This window comes from Puma concolor, chromosome A2 (genome assembly GCF_028749965.1).
Source record: "Puma concolor isolate L17-30 chromosome A2, mPumCon1.1.hap2, whole genome shotgun sequence".
NCBI lineage: Eukaryota > Metazoa > Chordata > Mammalia > Carnivora > Felidae > Puma > Puma concolor.
The window spans coordinates 134,438,751-134,458,583 of NC_141668.1; the positions used below are offsets into that span (position 1 = coordinate 134,438,751).

Below are 19,833 nucleotides of genomic sequence, written 5' to 3' on the forward strand. Positions count from 1 at the left end.
CAGCTACATTTGTGTTTGTTTGGGTTTGGGGCGCACAGGGCTGCACAGGGTGGGAACCGCTGCCTGCCTGTTGCTTTGGTGGGCGACGTGCTGTCCTCGCCAGGAGGGCACGCTCTGAAACCAGGCTGCCCGGTTCCCCAGGCTCTCCTGGGTGGTCTCGAACCTCTTGGGGTCTGTCATCCAAACCCAGGGATGCCACGAACACCCATCATTTGCTAAGAGTATCTGGGTCAGAGCTGACAGTCGGTAAATAGCAGCTGTTATCACTGAGCCTATTTGTGTTCTGTTTTCGTAACATTATTCCCTGGGCCTTTTCCCCCTCTTCATCTCCCTGATTATCCTGCTGAATGGCTGTAATATTCTGGTTTACTGGATTGTTTGGGTGGGAGGAGTGCACCAGCCAGGTATTTTTGTTTGTTGTTTCTGCACTGAGGTTCTTCACACATTAAAAAAAAAATTTTTAATGTTTATTTTATTTTTGAGAGAGATACAGAGTGCTAGCAGGGGAGGGTCGGAGAGAGAGGGAGACACAGGATCTCAAGCAGGCTCCAGATTCCAAGCTGTCAGCACACAGCCCGACGTGGGGCTCAAACCCACGAACCGTGAGATCATGACCTGAGCCGAAGTCGGATGCCTAGGCCACTGAGCCACCTAGGCGCCCTGAGTTTCTTCACTCGTTGTTAGGAAAGGATGAGAAGTACCAGGCTTATAGTAAATGATTTTTTTCTGCTTACATGTTCCTTTGTGGTACGTTTCTTTGTGGGATGTGTCATGAGTGGGCCACAGGTGAGTCCCCTACTTATGGGCTTGTTACCAGTAGTCATTTTGTGTCCTCAGTTACCACATTGCCAGTAGGTGACAGCTGGTGACAGCCGCCGGTTGCTTGACGCTCCACTGGCCGTACTTGGGAATAGTTTAATGCATCTGCTACTTTAAGAGCTGGAAAAATGGGACTTTGAGGTTGGGTGGCTGTGCATTCCTCGGAGGGGCAGCCCCTCTCCATGCTTTTGTATGACATTTGTAACCCCCCACCTCACTTTTTGTTTCTTTCCTTTGTTTTGGGGTCTCTGGTCCTCCCATTGGCTGTTCTGCCTGATTCGGAGAAGGATTGGGGAGGGGGCACAGAGCACTGTTTGCTGTTCATGGCGCTGGCCGTGTGGCTCAGGGAGGAGGCCAAAGAACACGCTGACAGCCCCCACCTCCCCGTGCTAACCTTGGCTTGTAAGTCAGTGAGCAAGGAGCCAAAAGCCTGCCCCGAGGAATTGCCAGCCAGAGGGAAGATGGACAGTGGCGACATTAACAGACACATGAACTTGGCTTGCAAATCTCCAAGTGCTGGAAAGGGGCCTGTTTTAGGGTGTGTTATTAAGAGAAATTGGTCTCAGGTGACGGCAGAGCTGAGGCCTTCAGGGTGAGGGGACTGTGGAGCTTTGCTGGCGGACGGTGATGCCGAAAGTTTGGCTGGGCAGCGGGGAGAGGGGAGGCCCGAGCCAAAGATGCTGGAGACAGCCCTCAGTTTGATTTTATCTCAAGAGCGGTGGGAAGCCGGTACAGGGTCTTAAGCAGAGTGATGTGACTGTTCCTGCTTGCTCTTGCCAACGGCAGGTTGGAAAGCTTGTCTGCTACCTAAGGCATCCTCAGTAGTACGCCCTCCAGTCCTCCCTATAAGTCCCTGATGGCCCTTTCTTGCTTGGTGGTTCATGAAGGGCCTCCCCTGTGCCTCGCAGGGTGGGGACTCCTGAGTTGACGTCCGTGTCCCCACTCTTTCAAGCTGCCAGAAATCCACAGTTGGCGCCCTGAGTGCTGCGCACTGACACCCATAACACAGTGGTGTGCTAAGTGCTGCCAGAGCGCTGGGGGGGGGGGGGGGGTGCGACCCAGAACCACCATCCTGGGGTCTGGCCCCCGCTCCAGTGCTTCCTTGGCCAGGCTTCCCTTTCTCTTTCTTTTTTTCTCCCCCCAGACTCCCTGGGGCCCACTTTCTCACGTGTAAAATGAAGACACTTAAACTGGCTTCTTAGAGCCATTCTGAGGGTTAAATGCACTGACATAGGATGGCAGGAAACCCGAGTGCTGAACCAGGCATCATATGGGATGGGCAGCCCGTCGAATGCTTGTGAGCCTCCACACGTGGTGAGTGTTGCCGTTCTGGGTTCCCGAGTCTGGTCATCACCTGGCAGGGCTTGGGGACCGGGTCAAGACGGAGGACGGTGAGAGAATCACCATGAGTGTCCAGCATCATCTCATGATGTTGGGGAGGCATCGCTGGAGGGATGTCAGTTCTTTCTGGAATTATTTCTGGAGACCCTCTGTGGGGGTCAGTTGGGAGCCCATTCATTAGCCCCAACGGTTCAAGCTCTGAACCCTAGTTAGAGCCCAAACCTGTAGAGTTGTGAGCCTGGTCCCTGCCAGTTCCCTCCTAGTTCTTTCCAGGTGACCTCAGCCACTCTGGCTTCAGATAGCAGATCCATCCCTGAGTTCAGACTGGTCTCTGGGGCAACTTCCTTTGAGGAGTGCCTGGGAGAGGTTCATAGTATGCTGTCTCCTCCCTTGTTTTGCCTCCTGTGACCCAGACTCTATTTACATTATTGCTTAATTGTCACAGCATCCCTGCAGGCGGGCCTCTTGGCCTCTGTTGGTAGTTGAAGCAATAGGCCGAGAGATGCCGCTGGAGGCCTGAGTGCCAGGATGTGGTGGGGCCGGGATTTCCTCTCTCCCTCCTTGCTGCTCCTGGAATCCCACGGCTTCTGGAATGCTCTGCCCTCAGAGGAAAGCATCTGGTCTGCTGAGATGTTCCCCCTCAAAGAGGCTTCCCTCCCCGACCACTGGTCTGGAAGAGCTTTTCCCGCACCACCCGTGCTGTTCTTTCAGTCCGCTGATTCCAGGTTTTCGAAACCTTCCCGATCTGAAACCTGAATATACTGTTCATTGGCTTTGCATGTCTCCATGGGGATGTGAGCTCCTTGAAGGCAGACGCTTTGCCTGCTCACTCACGGCCCGCATCCCAGTGCCTAAAATCCTGCCTGGCTGGGCGTTGTGGCTCAGGAGACCTTAGTGGAGTGGATGAAGGAATGGACTGGTGTTTATTTGAGTTCTAACAAGCCTGAAAACTTTCGAAAGAGTTCTGCAGGAATGACCAGAAAGCCAGTCCCCCTGTCACTCCTGCATCTCTAGCTTGGTCTTGCAGCATGAGCCCAGGACTGTGAGCTAGTTACACACGGGGGCGAGTGATACCCCCTGCCCCCATCAGGGAGGAGACAGCTGGTGGTATAGAGGGAGCACTACCTTGAGAATCAGGAAACCTTGGTTCTGATACTGACTCTGATAGTAGTGGGTCCCTTGATCTCTCTGTGCCTCAGTTTGCCCAGCTTTGACATGGAGGAGACTGCACTCCAAGATTCCTTGTCCTTCTCACCATCTTATTCTGGGAAGGGAGTCATGATCCTGTGTTCTTCTTTGCAGCCATGAAAGCCAAGTTGTGGCAGTCTGGATGTTTCTAGTATCTTGTCTGGTTGGGCTTGTTGCTCTGCGGTCAAAGGTAGGCCTTGTCATTCTCCCCGTGCCGACTGTCCCCTTTGCAAGTGTGCTGACCACCGAGCTGACTTTGCATGACCTTTGGCTAGGTACGCTAGCAAGCACAAACACACTGACCTTGATATTTGGCCCGTAGCTTTTTCTACTCTAGGCCAGGTATTGGCCAATGTAGGAGGCATGGCCATTTGGAAAGAGGCAGGGTGATATTTGCGTGAGTGCCCGGATGCCTGTGGACTGCTTTGAGAAGACGCTGTCTTACAGAGTTGGTAGAAGGTGAATTAACCTTTGTGAGAGGCAAATGTCACCTTTAGGTTTTAATTCTGAGTGACCAGCAGCCCCTTTTACATGGTCACTACCAAGTTTCTATCACCAGTGCTGCTGGAAGCTTAGACATATAAATCCGTTCTGTACTTTATGCATCCTTTATTTTTATAGTGTTCCGGTGTGGGTGCTTGCAGATGAATTGAGTTGAGAAGGCAGCCTTTTGGGGTGGAAAGAACACTGGGGCCAAGCTGACCACAGTGCTGCTGTTGGAGAGCTGTGTGACCTTGGGCAAATGCTTCACCTTTTCTGAACTAGTTTCCCAATGCCCCAAAAGAAGTGAAATACCACCTGCTTACAGGATTCTGAATAAGCTGTATGAAACGTGTAGCATGGAGTCTGGAGTATATTATGTCTGATGTTTCACCGGAAGCCTGTGGATAGTTTCACAGACTGCAGAAGCCCTTGCCACTGTGTGCAAAATTGTATTTGTGGGTTTGTGCTCCTAAGTGGATTCTTCCTGGGGAGAATTCTTTTGCTTTCGTTATTCTCCTTCAAAGAGCTCCGGACCTTGGAAGAAAGTAAGAAACATGTAGGTGCTCAGTGTGTGGTAATTGCACATGGTATCCACAGCAGCCCTAGTGGGTGTGGTGGTGTTACCCTTGCTGTCGTAATTCTGCTCTGATGTTACAACGGGGTAGGCTGGCTGTGTTCTTACCCACATCCCTGCACGGAGTAGCAGTGGGAGCTTGGGCAAGTTGTCTAGCCTGTCTATGCCTTAGTATTCTCATCTGTAAACTGGGGCTATTAGAAGTACTTGTCGAATAGGGTTGTGAGGATTACTGAATACATACATGAAAAATACTGAAGATACTTTATGTGAATTATACCTTGGTAGGAAAAATTGGGAAAAACATGTTTGGAAGAGTGCCTGTTATATTAAGTGTTCAATAACTGGTAGCTCTGTTATTAACATCCTCCAAGGGTACATTCCTGGCTAATCATCCTGAAGGTAGGATCTGGGCCTTCTTGTTGAGCTGCAAACGGAGAGGCCTGATTTCCTGTTTTACTGAAATCATCCCTGCAGCTCAGGCCCCTAAAGTTCCCTTTATGCGGTTTTTACTCCTGAATCTTCCTTCTTAGTTAAGAGGAGATTAACATATGTGCCCTGAGAGGCTGGGGGCCGTGAGAAAGGAAGTGATTGTCAGGACGGTGGTTCTCAAGTGGGGGTACTTTCGTCCCCAGAGGACATTGGGCAATATCTGGAAACATTTTGGGGCATCACACTGGGGTGGGGATGCTATTGGCATCGAGTGCATAGAGGTCAGGATGCTGCTAGTTTCCTCCTGTGCACAGGATGGCCCCACAGCAGAGAGTGGTCCAGCCCGGGACAGCAGCAGTCTGGAGGGCCTGAAACCCCAAGGCAGGAAAGGGAGGCAGTGGGGCCGTTTTCCAGGATCCGGGTTTTGTTGTAGACCTTTTTCTTTTTTAACCACTTGCCTCCTGCATGGCCCAGGGAATGAAACTTAGGAGAAAGATAGATTCCAAATGAACCCAAATGAAATGATGGTTCCCAGAAAGCGTTTGTTCTTGGGCGTGACCTTGGGAGCCATTGAGTTCCATCATCGCAATGAAGGTGATTTAGGGAGGGCTGTAGATGCATAAGAATAAACACGTGTGGAATGTGCTGGAATAGATAGCTGGATCTGATAGCTGTGGAGACATATACATTCAGAACGTGGTGCTCCCTAACTTACTGAAAATTCCTTCAGTTGGCACTTCTTGGTATTCATGTCCTCCGTACATTCCTTCACTTCGCCTGTAAAAATGAGTTTCTACTCCTGAATTATTTCTTTGAATATACGATTATTTGGGAGCTGGAAGTTGAAAGAAAGTGGCTCAGCCTTGATTCCCGCTGATTGCAGGAAGAGCAGCCCTGTGGCCACCCTCTGGCCCTTTCTCTGCCTTGCTGGGCAAAGCTTCCCTTCTGCAGCTGTGGGTTGTTGCTGTTTCAATTTTGGATGCGGGGCGCTTGTGCCCCTTTTTTAACTGTGAGGTGGGGGTGGTGATGGCAGTGGGAGCAGCGGTCTTTTCTAGTGGAAAAACATCAGGCATGTGCAGAACGTTGCGTTTGCCGTTAACTAACGTGACTATGGTTATATGTTGCCAGTGGCTTTCTGAGGAGGTGTAGGTGTCTGGTCCTGTTTTGAAAAGGAATTAATACAGCTAATTAGAAAATAGTTCTCCTTTGGCATTGCTTTCCACGAGGTATAATTAATTTTCCGTGGAGCGTTACTCGGCATTGAAATCCTAACTGTTGCCTTCTTTTTCCTTTTTTGGGAGGGTGGGAACTGATAGGTTGTAGAGAAAGGTAAGCCCAGATAATCCACTCCATTGTTTCCTTTTGACGTGTCCTCACTTTTGATAGTGAGCCAAGGGCAGAGGCCGAGAAACGCATCCTTGGTAGTCAGTAGGCCTTGTTGAGCTGGTCCTTTTCTGCCCCAGCTATTACTGGACCGGGTTCTCAGTGCTAGTGAGGAGGTCTGGCTTGTCACCTGGAAACACAATTCCAAACATTCTGCAGCTCCAAGAGTGCTGTAGTAATGATTCAGAGGCGGTGGCAAGGCCTGACAAGCTGATTGCTTGGCTGAGCCTTTGATGATTCAGGTTTCAGGCAGGGAGGGCGGGCCCACCGGCCATTGGGCTGGTTGCACTCTGAGCCCCTTGCCCCCTCCCTTAAGCACAAGGAGGGAATCTGGTTGGTACGGCCCACACAAGTTGGGGGAGTTTCTTGAAAGAGGAAACTTCCCACTGAATGTTACCTACTAGACCTTCAGTCATTGTCTTGGTACTTAGAATGTTCCAGATGGAATTTAGACATGCTCCACTTCTTTATTGATGTGTATATGTACTGAGCATCTCTCACATGCTGGGCACTGCTGTAGGTGCTGGGGAGCAAAGGTGAAGGAGGTTCAGCTCTGCCACTCAGAAGCTCTGTGCCTCAGTTTCCCCATCATTAAAATGCAGCATCCTCTGTCTGTCATGGTGAGGACTAAATAAATTAATCTAAAGCACTTATGCCAGTGTGCTCAGCATCTGTGAGTTCTTGTTACATGGACCCTGCCCACAAGAAGTTGAGAATTTCTTGGAAGAAGCCATGGTGAGAAACCCCAGAAATAAATGAAGAAGGGTTGCATGGGGCAAGGAAGGCAATGGGGTCATGCGGGGTGATGGATTCTTTGTTGCCTGTGGGCACCAAGTGACCGGCACAGTGACCTTCCCTCACCCCCACCTCGAATGGGCGCCCCCTCCCCCCACTGGAGGGGGAAATCCTAATCAGAGTCTCAGGTCAAATAGTCTAGATCCCTTCCTCACCTAGACACAGAGAGGCCTCCGGCCTCATGTGGGGGGCTGCCTGGAACTGACCTGCATGACTGTTTCCCTGCTGCTGCCTCAGGATGGGGGCTGCTGTCCAGGCGGACAGGAGGGAAGGGCTCAGGGGTGGGTGCAGGGGGTTGAGGGCACTCCAGGGGGAGGGCAGCCGTGTGCAAAGTCTCCTGAGTTGTCCACCGAGCCCCCCCCCCCCCCCGCCCCGGGTCTGGAGGGCTCTTCCTGCGGTCCTCCTGCCATGTGCACTCACCCTTCAAAGCACTCCCATAAGGGCGGGGCCGCTGTTACCCCATTTTACAGAGAGGGGCAGTGACTTGGCTGTAGCTGGCCTGTCCCCCGGGGCATTTCCAGGAGTCTCTCTTTCAGGGTGACCTCTTGCTTTAGGCTGGGGTCACTTCCCCGTGAAGCTCTCCCTTGACCCTCGTAACCGCGGCTGCCGTGAACTACCACCACCTCCCCAGGTCTCAGTAGCATGTCTGTGCTCGTGGTTCTTTTGAGCCAAACGTGATTTACCCCCTTTTGGGATTTCATCCTGCTAGTCTCAGATCCGTTGTGTTCCTGCCAGCTCCCTTAGCAACGCACACTCCTAATTTGCTCACGGGTGGGGGTTCATCGGCCCCTCAGCCAGGAATAAGTTTTGGTCAGGAGCTCTCCAGTCGGCTCCGGGTGGGGCCTGGCAGCAGCTTATGTAATGTAACTGTTTGTTGCAATGCAGAGCTGACCCAAAGCAGGCTTCCTGCTCAGCAGGCTTCCTGCTCAGGGGATAAGGCACTGGTCATACTTATTCCAAAGGTCAGCTCTGCTGGAAATGTGCCACCAGAAGAGCCGGGGGCAGCTCAGTGTGTGGTCGCATCCCAGGGGCAGTTACCAGGTTTGACTTAGGAGTGGAGGTGGGCTGCTGGGCCGGGCATCCCATGGAAGTGGTGAGTCCCCAGAGCAGTGAGGCTGGAGAACGCCCCAGGCTGCACCTGGGGACTGCTGTCCTACAAAGGGGCGAGTGGCACCCCCCCCCCCCCCGCTGTGAGAGGGCCTGATGGGTAATGGCCGGGATGCCGGGGGTTCTGGCACAGTTATTCCTTTTCCTCCACCTCTTCCCCCCTCCTCTGAGGGATCTTAAATATTAACTTTAAAGACAACTATTTTTTAAGTTTTATTTATTTGTTTTGAGAGGGGGGGAGAGAGAGAGAGAGCAAGAGAGCGAACATGTGCAAGCAGGGGAGGGGCAGAGAGAGAGGGGGAGAGAGAATTCCAAGCAGGCTTTACATGGTCAGGGTGGAGCCCAATATGGGGCTTGAACCCAGGAACCCCGAGATCATGACTTGAGCCAAAATCAAGAGTCAGCCGCTTAGCCCAATGAGCCACCCGGGTGCCCCAGAGACAACTATTGTGATTTGTATGTGAATACATTTGCATGGAAGAAATTCCAAATGTACTAACGGGACACAGTAAAGGGTTTGCCTTCCCCCTCGTCCCAGCCTCCCCGCCCCCCATGCCAAGAATCTAACCTTTGTGGCATTCAGCATCTGGAAGAGCACAGCTGCTGGACTGGACAGACAGGGCTGGCACTAGCCTTTGACCCTCGCCCTCTGTCAGGGCGTCAGGTTGTTCTGAGCAGCACCAAGCTGCCTCAGGCATCCGCTCCCCATTAGCTTCCCGGTGCTCAAGAGACTTTCCCTGCTGGTCCTTCTGCTGGGAGCACTCCCCACCGCCTCTGCCTCCTGCCTTGTGGCCTGAAGAGCGCTTGTTCATTTTGAAGACTCAGGTTAGGTGTCACCTCTTCTAGACACAGAGACATACATCACAGTGGTAGCCTTGTTATCAGTAAAGCTGCCTGGGAAAGAGCTGTAAGCTGGGAGCACGCAGACTTGCAAAAATGTCAACCCTGTGTTCACTAGTCAGGTGGAGACCCCGCTGGGGTCGGTCCTGAGTGTCCCCCACGGGTGGGTGAGCAGCCACTGTGTGGTAGGGTCCCTCCCTAGGGAAAGAAAACGAAAAAGAAAAAAACCTCAAGGCAACCTGGTGATCCACGTATGTGACAACATCCCTCATGACCTTGTAACGTGAGACTACTTAATCAGACTGCATGTTTGTGTGTTAACCTATACGGGAGACAAAGTAGTAAAAACCATATCAAAAGCTATGCCACGTGGCATTCGGGGCTCAGTTCTTTGGGTGCGAACCCAAGTGAGCGGTGCCAGCAGGAATGAAGTTGCTTCCTGGAAAGAAAAGCCTCGGGGTCACGACTCTTAGCGAGAATCCTGCCAAGATTCATTCAGAATACCCTTCTGATGAGCCTTTTTTTTTTTAATATTTATTCATTTTTGAGAGACAGAGCATGGGCAGAGGGGTAGAGAGAGGAGACACAGAATCCGAAGCAGGCTCCAGGTTCTGAGCTGTCAGCACAGAGCCTGACATGGGGCTCGAACTCCCAAACTGTGAGATCATGACCTGAGCCGAAGTCGGACGCTTTACTGACTGAGCCACCCAGGTGCCTCTGATGAGGGGACTTTTGCATAGAGGCCTGTCACAGTGAGGAAGGGAGCTATGAGTATATCGGAGGAAGATTGTTCCTAGCCGAGGGATAGCCAGTGCAAAGGCCCTGGGGTGAGAGGGTGCCGAGTGGGGTGTAGGAAGAAGGAGCCAGGGGCAGTGGGAGAGGAGAGCTGAGAGGGTGGGCATGCCTTGAGCTGTCTGTATGGGATGGGAAACCAATGGGGACTCTGGAGCAGGGGAGAGACGCAGACCTATGTTTAGGAAGACCACTCTGGTCACCCGTGGGGAGTTGACAATGGGTGGACTGGGGGTGCAAAGGAGAGCAGCTGGTAGAGATGAGGGTCAGGGTTGAGGCAGCAGAGCCAGCTACTGGAGGTGGCTCTCGGGCTCTCTGCTTTAGAGGATGATTTTGGGGGCACCTGGGTGGCTCAGTCAGTTAAGGGTCCAACTCCTGCTCAGGTCATGATCTCACAGCTGGTGAGTTCAAGCCTGTGTCAGGCTCTGTGCTGACAGCTCGGAGTCTGGAGCCTGCTTCAGATTCCGTGTCTCCCTCTCCCTCTGCCCTTCCCCCACTCACGCTCTGTCCCTCTGTGTCTCTCAAAAATAAATGTTGGGGAAAAAAAAAAAAAGAGGATGCCCCGTGGGCTCTTTTGAAATTCGGATGATCAGTGCCATTTCTGCCCTAGGTTGAAAGCCTGGGCCAGCCCCAGCCCACCTCTGCACCGGTGTGGTCTTGTCCCTTCCAGAGCTGAGAGTGTGCCTCTTAATCTTTGAGCTGTTCCTTCTGCAGCTCAGTCCTCTTCTTTGACGCCATTTCTTGAACCAGCACTTTTTAGAAAAGATCAATTAGCTTCCTGCTGGAAAGAGCAGGGATTGTGTTTCCTGATCTGAGCTCCCTACTGGGCTGAAGGAAGCAGCCAATTCTGTTCTTTTTTTCTCAAGGCTACTATTGTTGTTGTTGTTGTTGTTTTGCCTCATTCAAACCCAGTTGCCCTGAGATAGCTTTTTTTTTTTTAAGTTTATTTTGAGAGAGAGTGTGGGCATGAAAGTGGGGGAGGGGCAGAGAGAAAGGGAGAATCCCAAGCAGGCTTCATGGCACCAGCTCAGAGGCTGACATGGGGCCTGAACTCACAAACCAGTGAGATCATGCCCTGAGCCAAAATGAGGAGTCAGATGCTTAACCACAGAGCCACCAAGGTACCTTGTTCCCCACCACCCCGCCGAGATAGCTTTCTGCCTCAAGTTGCCTTCCTGAGCCTTCATTTTCCCTTCAGTTGCCTTCCATCTTCCAACAACTGCCATTTATCGACCCCCCTAATTAATTTTAATCATTTTATATTGGCAACCTTAGTCACAGCTGCCCTTGATAATAATGAAAAAGGAAAGTGTCTTGTGAACGTGTCTTTGTTTGCATTTATCATCCCTCCATGGCGTTCTTGTAAGTTGTTTATTTGTTTATCCCTAGAGGCCTGTGTGATTAGGGCTCGTCTGAAATTCATTGATAAAAAGATGAACTATACTTGAAAAAAAACAATAACCTCTACTCACTTCAGTTTGCTGGAATTGGAAACCTACGCCTAAGGCTTTCTCAGTTACAACACAGCAAAAAAATCAGAATTGGTTTCCTCGAACTGAGACCATGACTTGGTCTCAGGCCATCTGACGGTTATGTGCCTTGTTGGAAAAATCAAGGTACGGTTCGATGCTTGTGGGCACTTGGATGCCAGAAGAATCTCTTCAAGGGAAACCAGATGCAGAGATTCCCCCTTGCTAGAGTTCTCTGGGGCCAGTTCTTTCTAAAAAGTTCTTGCCACCTATGTTTACCTGGTGGTGTGGCTTCATCCACGATTGCTCCAGGGTTAGCTTTGGGTTGAGGCCATCATGTGGTGAGCTATAATCGAAGTGTTCTTTATAGCACACGAATTAGTTGAGGCACTGATCCCGCCAGTACTGGAAATCTGCATTTTTTGTGCCCGTCTTTGTTAAAATTAGTTGCTGACCCTTGTCTTTATTGCTGTGTATTGTATTCAGAGAATTCTCTGCCTTCCACAGATAGGCCCAAAAGACAAAGCATGCTGAGGGAAAGGAACTGGAAAGAGATCTGGCTTCTGTTGCACCTGGATGTCTGCCAGGAATGTCTGTGTGGTCCTACCCCGCACATGGGAGGAGTTGGCTCTGAACTCAGGCTCACTTGCATCTGATCAACGCTTCTTTTTGCCAGTTCCCTGGCTTATCGCTGCAGGAGGGCGGTTGAGGTTTGCTTTGGGAGTTTCTAGGAAGTCAGCCTCGCTCCCCAGAGTGTTGGGACAACACAATGGGCAGGTGTTCACAGGTAAGGCCACAGCTAACTCACATACAAAGCCGGACTGCTGTAAGAATTTGATTTCAAAAGAGCATTTTGGGGGAAAAAATCCACCCATATCTTTAATGCAATTCGAACCTTTAGTCTATATTAGAATTTTTTCTTTTCTGAGTAGGACCCATAACTTAGAGCAGATTTATTTTTCTGCAGGTAATATGTGAGCCATGGAAAACTCAAACTGGTGCCAAGGGCTATCTGTCTGGGGATTCCTGTCCTTCTCCCCTCTCCTCCCACAAGCCCTCAGATTCACCAGTCTGGTCCTGTGACACAGAGGAGTCACAGTCCCTGACTGAAGTGGAGAGAGCACTCTGGACAGGAGAGTTTTGTAGAGTTCTCTTTTCTGTGGCTATGAAGTTCAGGTGATTGAGCTGAGAAGTTGGGGTCAAGGGACACCCACCATATTTAATAGAGAGCTCCAGTGGGCGTGCCACCTGGTCTCGCGTAGGAGGAGACACACAGTGATTGCTTTCCGGAGGCGGCCCTCCACCATCCATCTTCACTAAAATGGCTCCTCTAGAAAGACTGGCACCTTGTGAGTGATGAGTAATTGTTGGTCGCATGAGCACAGTGGAATCAAGACCATCAGCAGGTGTCGATGTGCTGACTGCTCACTGTGTGCCAGGCCTCTGCTTGGCCTTGACCATCACCCTCGCGCATCCTCACCCTGACTCCGAAGGAATGTGTTCTTTCGTCTATTTTACCAGTGAACAGTCCGCGGCCTGGAGAGATGAAAGAGCTTGTTCGCGGTGATAGCGTTTGGTACTGAGAACCTATGGAAACTTCTGCCATGGGCATTTTTTTAAGGCCAAGAATTGATTGACAGCCCTGGGATGAGGTGTAGAACTGTGTTAGAAATTGCTAGAAAAAGACAGGAAAAAGGGAAATGTTGGGGTGCACCATAGAGATTGTCCTACTGATATGTCAATTGCTATTTGATTCCCCAAAGAGGATAATCACAACATTCTAGCCGAGGTGGTAGGTGGGCTTGGCATCGGGAGGCCAGGATCCTCTTGGACCATCCGTAGGATGCGAGAAGCCCTCTTGGTGGCAGGAAGACTTGACTTTTCCTAACCTTGCCTAACAGTCTTTGAGGAGCACTGATGGAAATGAGGAAGGGGTCCGGGTGAGGCTCGGGGAGAATGCCACCTGGCTCTTGGGGCTGGGATGCCAGTGCTGATGCCCTCTTCGAGGGACATGCCATGACAAGCCACAGGGAGGCTTGGTTAGTGGCTTCCATAAGAAGAGAGGACTGGGCTGGACCTGACCCCGTGGCCGGAGCTGCCCACCGGTTGCCTCACAGGCCCTGGCGTCTAGAGCCCACGCTCTGCTGTCAGGATGTCCCGTCAGCCTCCTCTCTAAGATCTGTGGCTCAAGCCCCTTAATGACAGGCTGGCGGCCTAGGAAGCAGACGATTAATACGAGGTGGTGTTTTCTCTAGGGGCCCAGGGACTCCTAGAAAGACCACTGCACACTCATCCTCTTTATGAGATGGTGCCTTCTCTGGCAGATGGGCACCTCTGCCCCTCCTGCCCTAGCTCACTGCCCCCTCAGAACCCTGCAGTGGTGTTTTCCTGCACTTGGGGCAACATCCAAATTCTGCCATGCTCTATATACAACCCTGACTTTTCTCTCCTATGCTCTGCCTGTCACTCTTGGCCACACTGACCTTCAGGCAGCTCCTCCACGCGCAGAGTTCATTCTTGCCTAGGGGCCTTGAATCGGGCCCTTCCTTCTGCCTGGATGCCCCTCCTCCTTCCACCCAGCTATCACCTTTCAGTTTATCACCTTGTTTCTCTCAGGCTCGCCTGCCTGCTCCCTCACAGAATTCTCTCCTTGATTTTTCCCTTCCCAGCCTCTCTGTTTGTGGTGATTTTCTTCTGTGCCTGAGTAGTGTCTGTCTCCCGCAGGTCTGAGGCTCCAAGAGCCTGCCCCCACCCCGCCCTCCCACCCCCCCCCACCCCCCCCCCCCCCCCCCCCCGCTGGTGCCACGGGTGGCACATAGCAGGGGCTTGGGAATGACTGGTGAGTGAATAAATCAATGGTCCCAGGATGGGCTGGTGGTGGACCAGGCGGGTGGTGTCTTGGGTTGCCCAGGGCGGACAGCAGTGAGAGTTTGGAGCTGCCTGGCCCTCAAGGAGCTGCCATTTTTGGAGCAGGTGGTTATGAGCTTCTCCTTGGAGGAGGGGCAGGGCCAGGGGGTGGAGGCCACCATACCCTTTGGGAGGCTGTGAACACAGTGGCTGCTTCTGCCCGGCTCCCTTCCCCTCCGTGGTTTTAGGAACCATTGGCCAGCGCTTGGGAGAAGCCTGGATTTGGGCTCAGGGTGCGGCTCAGTTCTGTGTAGTGCTCACCCTGCGACCTTGGGCCGGCCCCAGGGTCCAGGTGGGTGCGTAAGGGCCGCCTCCCCCGCCCCAGGGTGCGGCACAGCTGGGGTCAGTGGGCGGGCTGCCTCGTGCCCTTGTGCCTGTGGGCTGTTCACAGCACCTGGTCCCTTCCTTGCATGTTCTTAAGCCGGGAGGACCCCGGGCTTCTGGCTTACAGTGCGGGTGCTCTGTCGGCTTCTCTGGTGCGTGTCCCCCCACTCCTATGTGGGGTGGCTTGGTGACTCCTGCAGGACACTCCCTGCTGGAGTCCCCGTGAGTGATCAGTGGGGCTCAGCATTTGTAACTCTCACACAGAGAACGCCCAAACCACGGGTTCCCACAGAGGGGGTCAGTCCGACCCCGGAGGAAATAGGTAAGGGCGGTGGTGTTCCTCACGCTGTCTCCTTGCTGGCCTCTGCACCATCTGAGAGTAGGGTGGCCTTCTTTCAGGTGTTGGAAGCGGGGATTTAGCATGAATGAAGGCAGAGCGTTCTCTGGGGCTGCTTTTTGTCTTGGGTACATGATCCCCTATTGAGCCTGGGGGGCTGTTTCTGCCAGGATGGGGTTCTCTGCCTGTTGATGCAGTGCTTTCCCCTTTCTCGTCTCTACTCCCGGGAAAGGGAGCCAAGAGATTTGGCCGCACCAAGGGGAGGTGCTGGTCTCTTCTTGCTTCCTTTGAGGGATTTGATGGGATGCTGAATCGCCCCAACAGGGCGGGGGTTGGGGGCAATGGGCGGAGGCAGGAGTAGGAGGTGGGAAGGTAATGGCCTTCTAGCTCCTACTGCCACCTGGTGTTTTCCAGTAATCTCCTTTGTTCCCCATAACTGCCGCAGGAGGGGGAATGTTGTTCTTGCTACCTTACCGATGAGGAAATGGGTCCAACGAGGTTAAATCACTTGCCCAAGGTAGAACAGCTGGTAACTGACCTAAGCTCCTGGGACCATGGAGCAGAAGTGTTTGTTTTTGGCTGTGTTGCGCTGCCTCCCGGGGAAATCGGTAACTACTGAGAACCTACTGTGTGTGTAAGAGATGGTCACATTCTATCAATGATTTCCTCTCCCTTAGTCCCCAAGGTCAGCCTGCGGTAGCCCAAGTGGTGCAGTCCCCGTTGGCAACTGGAAGGCTCCGAGAGAACAATTAACTCGGTTCTGAGCTGGATTTGGTCTCAGGGTGGGGCTGATCCCAGAGACGGCTTCAGAGGCTAAGAGGGCCTGTGTCCTTGCTGAGTTCCAGGTGGGCCTGCTGGGGGTGCTGGGAAGTCAGGGAGGGGTGCTGTCAGCTGCAGGCACTTGAGAGCCCCCTTCATGGTGGTGTAAGTAAGCTTATTTTCTTCCTGTACCAGGTGGTCGGGAGGTGAGTGGTTGATGGCATCGTTCAGCCTCTCAGGGCTACTCAGGGCTCACGTTTCTTCTGCCCCATCTTCTTTATTTTTGATTTAAAACATGTTTATTTTTGAGAGAGGGAGCGTGAATGGGAGTGAGCCTGAGTGGGGAAGGGGCAGAGAGAGGGAGACAGAGGCTCCCAAGCAGGCTGCTCACTGACGGCACAGAGTCCGATGTGGGGCTTGAATTCACGAACCATGAGATGATCATGACCTGAGCCGAAGTCGGATGCTTAACTGACTGAGCCACTCAGGTTCCCTTCTTCATTATTTTTATTGAAGTGTAATTAACAGAGTGCAATATTAGTTTCAGGTATATACTATCCAACAACTCCATTTCTCAGTGCTCATTAAGATAATCGTACTCTTACTCCCCTTTATCTGTTTACCCACTTAACCTTTGGCAACCACCAGCTCTTTGTATTTGAGAGTCTGTTTCTGTCTCTTTGTCTTTTATTTCTGAAGTTCCACGTGCAAATTGGTGCAGCCACTGTGGAGAACCACATGGGGGATCCTCTAAAAATGAAAAATAGAAATACCGTGTGCTCTGGTAATTCCACTCCTGGGTGTTTACCTAGGGAAGATAAAAACACTCACCGGAAAAGATCTTTGCACCCGCCCCCGAATGTTGATTTCAGTGTTTCTTAAAACAGCCAAGCTACAGAAGTTGCCCCAAACTTCTTAAGTTGTTACTTTTTATCCTCCTGTTCATTGCCTCCTGTTTGCAAGCTGGCTGCTGCTGTGGAGACTACCAGACCCCTTTTCAAGCCGGAAGCCAGGGAGAAAGCGTAGCCCCTGCTGTTTCTTCCTGGGAAAATAAAAGCCCTCACACCAGTCCCTCTAGTAGACGTCCTTTTATAACTTGGTGACCAGAACTGAGCCACATGGTCCCCTCCAGATACACGGAAAACTGTCAGGCACTGTGCTAGACTGGACATTCAGAGAGGATAGGCTTCTCTCTGCTCCTACAGATCTTCCCCTCAAGCAGGGGAGGTTGTTAAAGTTGAGGTCCTCCAGCTGCCCCAAGGTGGAGAATTGGCTTCATCTTGTCGAGTCCAGAAGGCTTCCTCCGGGACGGGGTGTATAAGCCAAGTTTTAAAGGTGAGATAGAAGTGAAAGGCATTCAATTCAAGTCACTATTTTCAGCGTCCAGTTGCTTTCTTCCTCCAATCTGGCTGGTTCTGCCCATCCTACTCTGAGCTCTGGAGTCTCCATTCCCTGTCCCGGGGGCAGCTTGACCTGTAACTCCCATCTCTTTCCTGTGTTCTGCCTGATGTTCCAGACGAGCCCTTCAGCCGAGTCATTGGTGCACTGAGAGAGCAGCTGCCTGGCACGCAGCCACGGAAAACCCTGCAACTCAGGGACACTGTGGTGCACTAGGTGTCAGGAGTGTCCAAAGATTGCCACTGTTTGTTGGCCTCTTGTGTTCTGAATGTCTCTTGTCCCTCTGCCTTTTGGGGCCTTCCTCGCCTTAACTGTAAGGCTTGGGAGCGTTATTCTGCTTCCCTTCCCCGCTGTCCGTGACTGAGGAGGCAGCTTGTGGGGTGACACTTAGCCAGACGTTAGCATCCCATCTTTATTTATATATTTCTTTTTTAAATTTTTTTTTCACATTTATTTATTTTTGAGACCGAGAGAGACAGAGCATGAATGGGGGAGGGTCAGAGAAAGGGAGACACAGAATCTGGAACAGGCTCCAGGCTCTGAGCTGTCAGCACAGAGCCCGACGCGGGGCTTGAACTCACTGACCGTGAGATCCTGACCTGAGCCGAAGTCAGCTGCTTAACCAACTGAGCCACCCAGGCGCCCCAGCACCCCATCTTTAATCCACAGAGTGCCTCCTGTCCTCTCTCCTGTCAGATCACCTCTAACTTTGGAGGTGGATTGTAGCTGCCATCATGCCCACTTCAGAGTCGGGAAACTGAGACTCCAGATAGGTGACACGCCCGTGGTGGCACAGGAAATCTGTAGTAGAGCCGGGACCAGAGCTGGGCCCATCCTGGCGACATGGAGCTCGCATGTTGGGTAGCAGATCTCGAAGTGTCCAAACACAGAGCAGGACGGCAGAGGGCTGCAGACTCCGTCTGGTGTGACGTTGGCCTGTGTCCTCTCAGGAGTTGTGCGCTTCTAATTAATTGCAGATTATGTGTGTGGATCTGTCCGAGAATTGGCCATGCACAGCCTGAGGGCGGAAGGAAGCTGTGCGGCTGCTGTCTTAATTATTTATGGGTATTTCACATGCAGTTGTTCTTCCCTGCCATCAGTTAACCGCACCACTGCGCTGAGTGTGAGGCCAGTTGCAGCCGATGTTGGTGTTGGAGCCCTTGGGGCGGTGGCTGACTGGGCACTCCCGACAGGTCCAGGTCCTGTTTACGCTGCTCACATTTCATGGTCCCGCTGAATGTAGCCGGTGGGTAGGAGCAGCTGACGGGGCTGCGGGTGGTCTGTGTTTGCCTGCAGGAGGCTGAAACTTGGCCAGGCCCCTCTGCTGTTCCCGAAGAGCCCCAGCATTGCAGAGCTAGGAGGGGTTCTAGAAGACCAGTGTGTCTAACCAACTCACTTTCAGATGGGATGTCTCAGACCCCAAGGGACTGTGAAATGCCTAAAGCACCTTGCTGTTTAGCTACAGAGCCAGCCAAGGGCCCGGAATCGGTATTTGTTACTTGTCCTGCTGACAGCCTTTAATGGTCCCATGTGTCTCCCAGCTCACTGGACCCTTTGGCTCCAGTGCCTACTCCTTGGAGGTTCCAAGGAGCAGCTTGTGGGGCAGGACCTGTTTGTTTGCAGGGGATGAGAACCTGCTTCAGTCAAGTAAGGGAATGTTCTTCTCCTGCCTCCTGCAGCATAGCAACCCTGGGATCAGATGGTCTGGGGTCTCGCTGATGAGGGCTCGGTGAGTAGAGGAGTAATGAGGAGGAGCTGGGGAAGGCGTGTCGTGACCTCGGGCCCAGGACTCTGCCTAGACCCCGCTGAGGCTTTGTCGTCCGTGAAAATCAGGAATGTTGACCTTTTTTGGAGTGTATGTGTGGGGGGATGTAAAATACAGCCAGTATGGAGCCCTGGCCTCTTTGTGAGATCCCACCATGGGGTTGTGGGGTCGGGAAGATGTTAGGTATCGCATGGTAGTTGTGGCTGTGTCTCGTTGTCAAGTGGCCTGGGTTCAGATCTCTGCCTGTTTCCTTATTGATGAAGTGGGTTTGCTTCTAGAACGTGCTTCATAAGGCTGTTTGGAGGGCTTAACGAGACCATTTTTGCTGCGTTTGATCAAATGTCTGGTGTGAGGGGGCATGTATCCCTGGAAGGGCTCTTGAACTTTGTGTTTTTTTCCACCTGTAAAATGGGGGATGACCCCATCAGCCCCATGAAACCAGGAACTCCTTGGTTCCTTTGATACAGCAGAGCCCTGACCTTTGCTCCATGGTCAGCAGTAGAGACAAAATTGTCACGTGCAGGAGAAGGGCTAGACCCTGGGGCCCTGGCCCATCTCTTTAGGTGTTTCCCTTCTGACTTGCTGGCCAGTCACACTGAAACCCCAAGCTGCCTCTAGGGGCGCTGTGTCCCCTTTAAGTTGTAGCCCTGCCAGGGACTGCCTGCTCTCCATGAACACCTGAGAGTGGGCTGGAGTGGTTAATAGGGCTTGTCTGAGTGTTGGGGTACATGTGCCCTTCACCTTTCCCTGAAGGGGAATCCTTCAGGACAAAGGACCGAGCCCTCCCCATCTGCCTGTGCCACCTGGTGATTGGGAACACAGGCTCTCGGCCTTGCCGGCTTCTCCAGTTTCCTAGCTGTGTGACCCTGAGCAGGTTCTTTAACCTCTCTGAGCCTTTGTTGGCTGATCTGAAAAATAGGAACAGTGGCAGCTTATAGTTCTGTGGGTTGTCGGGGGGCTCGATTGAAGTAACGTCTGCAAAGTTCTCTGGACAGTGGCTGGCCCCCACCGGGAGCTTTTGAATGATGGCACGTGCCATTGCTGGTCTGCTCAGTCCTCTGCCACTTGAGGTCTCCTGTCCACAGACTGCATGTTGAGATCGGCTGAGCTTTACATGGAC

At 52.3% G+C, this 19,833-nt stretch overlaps 1 long non-coding RNA gene across 1 annotated transcript in view; it reads left to right on the forward strand.

Moving 5' to 3' along the window:
* Positions 1-19,833, forward strand: part of LOC147583539 (uncharacterized) — a 70,320-nt gene that overhangs the window by 5,260 nt on the left and 45,227 nt on the right. The window contains exon 3 of the long non-coding RNA XR_015241936.1: positions 3,463-3,538. This is a non-coding gene — a long non-coding RNA (uncharacterized LOC147583539). The remainder of the gene's footprint in view (positions 1-3,462; positions 3,539-19,833) is intronic.